This window comes from Pinus tabuliformis, chromosome 2_1 (assembly GCF_031772625.1).
Source record: "Pinus tabuliformis cultivar Carrire ecotype Pingquan chromosome 2_1, CPIR1, whole genome shotgun sequence".
NCBI classification, from domain to species: Eukaryota; Viridiplantae; Streptophyta; class Pinopsida; order Pinales; family Pinaceae; genus Pinus; species Pinus tabuliformis.
In genome coordinates, this window is record NC_142299.1 from 816,940,702 (window position 1) to 816,946,195 (window position 5,494).

Below are 5,494 nucleotides of genomic sequence, written 5' to 3' on the forward strand. Positions count from 1 at the left end.
GGGAATCTTTGCATCCTGCACAAACTATGTGGTTGAGGGGGTTGTTCTTCCACGCTGGTTTAATAAATTTTTTAAAAATCACAACAAAAATAAATAAAAAATGGGTAACTAGGAAAAAGGGTTTACCAAGCAACTATGAATTGTAATATACCACCTTGGAGAACTGAGTATTTACATACGGATAGGAAATCTCCCCAAATGTTGTGTTCAGTGTATCACATTATACAAGGTAGACGACTCGGTTACCTAAGCTGAGGATAAGAACTTAGTGTGGACTTCCAAAATATACTCGAAGGTATGTGGAAGCACAATCCCATGTTAGTATTGTCTAATGGGTAATTATACGATGAGAGCATTCCAATATACTTTTCATGCATGGAACGCTATCCAATATACGCTGAGGTACATGGAGAACGGTTCTATACATTTGCATATGTGGAATGACATATCACCCCTGGGATGCAACGTTGGAAGAAAATGATAAATCCTATGTTTATAGACGTTAGAACATGTCTCTAGCCTAGACCTCTAGATGCTTGTATTGATGTTTCAAATTCTCCTTAATATTGATTGAATAAATTTTAAATTTTAGCTTCAATTAAGTTTAAGCTTTCAAGGCTCACCATGAATTTCACCTGAATATCCTAAAATGTAATCTAGCATGAAAAAATGAAATATTTTCTCTTCAATGAAAAACTATGTATGGGAGAGAAGAAAAAAAGAGTAATGCAGCATGGCAAATGCATAAAAAAAAATTGATAAGTAAATTTCCCTAATTCAATTGTTCCAATTTCCAATCTTCACACAAAACCCTAAATGTGATGCAAAATGAAAAATGATGATATTTTTCTTTTTAACCCTCTTAATTTTCAAATGAAGTGAAAACTAACATGCTACTAAACCACTAATGAGAGAAATCACACAAAATGATGACTATAATATCAGTTTATTCAAGAAATCAATGATCAAGAAACGAGTTTGCAAAAGACCTAATTGACAAGAAAAAAGAAAAATACAAACAAATTCCATAAAAGGCTAATAAAACCTAAAGAAAACAAAGTGAAGGCTTTTTAGAGATAAGGACACACTCAGAGACAAAAAGAAAACAAGATGGATCAAAGAAAATCATAGAGAAAGGAAAGAAAATATTTTTTTTGCATCTTACTGGGATCAACACGAGTGTAGAATAAGCACCAGTGCTTTATAGTGAAGGTACAAAGAAGTAGAGGGTACGTTGAAGCACTCTGTCTCCAGACCATGGGGTGCCCTGAGGCAGATTCAACCAAAATATAACACAAAAAATCAAACCAAGCTCAAAGAATTGTTTTCCTAAGGTCAATGTACTTCTGAATGAGTAATGAAGATTAGTTTAAGAGGCGAAAAAAGGTTTTAAGGTCAATGAAACTACTAAGGGAAGAAACGTTCCCGAGTGTAGTCGCCAATTTTTTATGCGGAATTTACGATTACAGACAAAGGTCATTTCCCTAGACTTAGTGGCCTAGTCTAGAATAATAGAAGGCAAAGACCATAAGTTTTCCTTAAAGATATTAGAGTATGGGAGTGAAGCCTAGCTCAAATTTATAGCAAGCTTCCCTTTCCTCCTCGCTCATAAGCTCCAATTATAGCTCTAAGTGCTATAATTAGAACCTGCACACAAGACTAAAACGATCAAAGGATCCACAACATCTATGTAGCATAATTTAACATATCTATTCAATGAACCAACATGGCGTTGAAATACATGAGTGTTAACATATCTATAAATATACTCTTTGTATTAATATAAATCGGAGAGGTTTACAACCATAAATAGAAGCTACCTTCATAGATGTCTCTCCAATTTGACGTGTCCTTCCTTGTCATAAAGAACACCTCAACATCAAACCTAATGCATGAATATTATGACTCCTTTAGGTTCAAGGCAACAACATAAGGGCACTATCAATCTCTAGAAGGCAACCCTTATGCTATGGATTGTAATAAATTTAGAAGAGGAGCATGGTAGTTTAGGATTTAGCTTTATGGGCTTGAGATCCACATATGATGAGAGGTTGAGCTAAAGGGATAAGGGGTGAAGTTTCCAAGATAGGATCAGATAGGATTTGAGCTTTTATACATGGTAAATAGTTAAAACAACCTTTCAGAGCTTCTGGAAGAGGAAGATTCAAAATATTTTTTTAATTTCCCAAATTTCTAGAATCAATGCACATGCAGAAGGGAGCAACTACTCTTGGCCAGTAGTGGTTCCTAAAGGAGAAACATGAATTAAACTCCAGTGACCAATAGGGCAGGGAGCGTTGGGACTAAAAACACCAATTTTCAGCAATTTCTTCCATAAACTTAGACTTTTTGGAAGATTCATGCTTAGGGATTTGTGAAGGGGTGATGATAACATGTTCGCGGATATTCATTGATCTGGTTTGCAGGCCTATTGACTAGATGTGACCAAATGACCTATAACAATCCATATAGGTAAAAACATGAAGGGTACTTCCATTTTGACAATATAGGGTTTCAAGCACAGTGGCATCTTCCAAACCCAAACACACTTAATAAAATAAAAGTAAGAGTGAAGTCATATCCATCAATATAAAGTACCTCCATTAATTTGAATGCATATTATGGAAATATGAAACTTTGAAGGCACATGAAACTCTCAATGTGTCATTAAAGTGATAAATCCCGCAAAACCCTAATCCATTCCTAAAACCAATATACTAGGAGGAAAAGTCATATATACCACCAATGATAAGGTGCACTGAGAGGGTTTGATTGCAATCAAGTCATGGGGAGGATGATCAATTCAAGACATTATCATAACCCTTATGGCATGAGGTAAGCAAGGGGTGGGCGGGACCTAAAATTTGTTGTCGACCCAAAATTTTTGGTGGTGTTGTAGTGGTTATAACATTTAGTAAACCACTATTAAAATACAACATCTCTACCAACATCCCTAAAACAAATCAAGTCTTAATAATGATGCAAGGAAGTATTGAACAAATACTATGGGTCCCTCTAGGGTTTATTGACCTTATGTGAATATTCCCTTCCTTTATGTCCCTACTAGGTTTTGTTAATCATTACATAGTAAACCAAAATCTCACACATGTAAGTCTTCAATGATGATGTAGAGAACATGGCGTAGAGCTTATTGTATTCATACCTTTAAATCGATCTTTTGGTTTTTCTTTGTTGCCAGCAGGCCTGTTAAATACCTCAATAGGGTCACTCAAGGAACCACAAACGTTTCTTCTTTGCTAGCAGGCCTATTCAGTACCTCGACAAAGTCACTCAAGGAATCAAAAACGTTGCTTCATAGCCAGTAGGCCTATTTAGTATCCTGACAAAGTCATATGTATCTCCTCTCGACGTAGGAATCCTTTCTTATTCTTTAACCTCTTGTTTGATTAATTTCCTCTTTCATGCACATTGGCATCATTTATTAGGCATTCATTTTTCCAGGGTGGATGTGGATCCACACTTATTTTATGGGCAAGAGATTTTGTTCCTATTTTTTAGAAGCTGGAGGATTTTATCTGACTTAGGCTTGCTCTCATGCCCTTCTTCCGCGTCATATCTCCAACTGACAGAAAAATAGTGAAAAAACACCGAAAAATATCAAGACCATGTTGGGCAAAGGGTTTTGGTTGTAATTATAGGTCACATGAATCCCCATGAGAATCTGTTCATAATTTCCTTATTAATGGGTTATAATCGTAGGAAATATGTCTAGGACACAATTTTGATGACTAGACCTACGAGAAGCGACCTCTTGGGGTAGTCATTATGCCATACGCAACAGTTAGGGATAGGGTTTCAGTATTAAGTCAAAGTGACAAGGGAAGTATTTCTAAGTTTTTTGTAAAGTGCAAAGATGCATATTGTGAGCTCATCGTGGCCTATAAGTTTTATAGAGAATGTGAATAGACCAAGGCTTGGATGAATGCATGATATCTCATTGTGACATACGAGGTTAGCAGGGAGCATTCCTATAACAAGTCTTGTGAAAGCTAATATAGGGGCATGCCACATAGAGAAAAAATTAAATGATAGGTTAGAAATCATTGTATGGTATGAATTCATGATGTAGAGGAGTAAACAAAACTTTATGCAATATAGAGAAAATAATGCAGTGAATTGCGAGAAAAATAAGCCATGCAATGCTAATGCCAAAAAATTTGAGAATTCAATGGAAAAGGTGAATGTACGCTAAATGTGTAATTTCATGTAGCAAACTAACTACCTACAACAAAGAAAAATGAACAAAGCATATTTAAACCATAAATCAAATCCTAACAAGAAAACCCTAATTAGCAAACTTTGACATGTAAACCCTAATTATAAAACCATAAACTAGTATAAACCTAAAACCCTAATTTAAGAAGAGAGGAGATCGGGTCATGTGAAATCAAACTTCCAGTGTAGCCATTGAATCAGTTCTCAACCTGCAAAAATAAATATGCCCATGATTAGAACCAATATAAATAATTGTGTAAAAACAAACATGCTTACCTGTAAAACATGCACAAGAGAAAGAAGGTCACACTTGTCAGCAGGAAAACATCCCATAAATGATTGTTCCAACCATGATGCAACTCTATCCTGGTAAAAATAATGATAAATTTGGAAATAGTGGACAGCTATCCATAATATGCATTCATTTGTTCTTAACCCTAAATCAAGTGTAAGAGAGATGACATGTCACTTGCTTGCAGAGGAATTTTCTAGATAAGACTCTTATACCCATTCAAGAATCCTAAAATGATCAACTTGAAGACCCTCACAACTTCCAAAACATGGGCATCCATCAGGTGCAACTAAGATGTGAGAGGTCTCTAGCGTGGAGACCCTAATTCGAGAAACCATAATTTGAGCATTTTCATGGATCTTGGCATGGGCATGAGGGTCTGACATAACCATTAACGAGAGTCGAAGTGCCTTAATGACCTAAAAAACATTTGAATTCTCAAATGGTAGGTCATAAAATATTGGTGGTTTTGTGAGATCAATAAAAGAATACAGATGGTCCTCATTAGCTTTGATAACAAAATCATTATTGAATATATAGTTGGTTTGATCAAATGTTCAAACACTAATAAGTTGGTAGTTCAAAGGATCATATTTTTCGGATTTCCAAGGTGAAGATGTATCAATCAGGTGAATCTCAGGAAAGAAGGGAGTTAGGTGATTTCCCTCACACAAGGCAGAATGAAAGAAAACACAAGCTTGTACATGTTTACCATCTACACTAGGTAGGCGGGAATCAAAAGGATTTGAAACAACGATTAGTGTACTCTCTTCAATAAACAAATCAAAGTACAAGGGGAGATACATCTCATAATATTTCAAAAATGAGCCTTCATTGGGAGAGATGGTACTGAGATAGGAATCATGCACAGAAACCCTAATTTGAGTTAGTTCATGGATCTCATAAGGATCGCGAGAACCTGAAATAACCATCATCAGATGTTGAAGTGTCTAACCTCCTGATGAG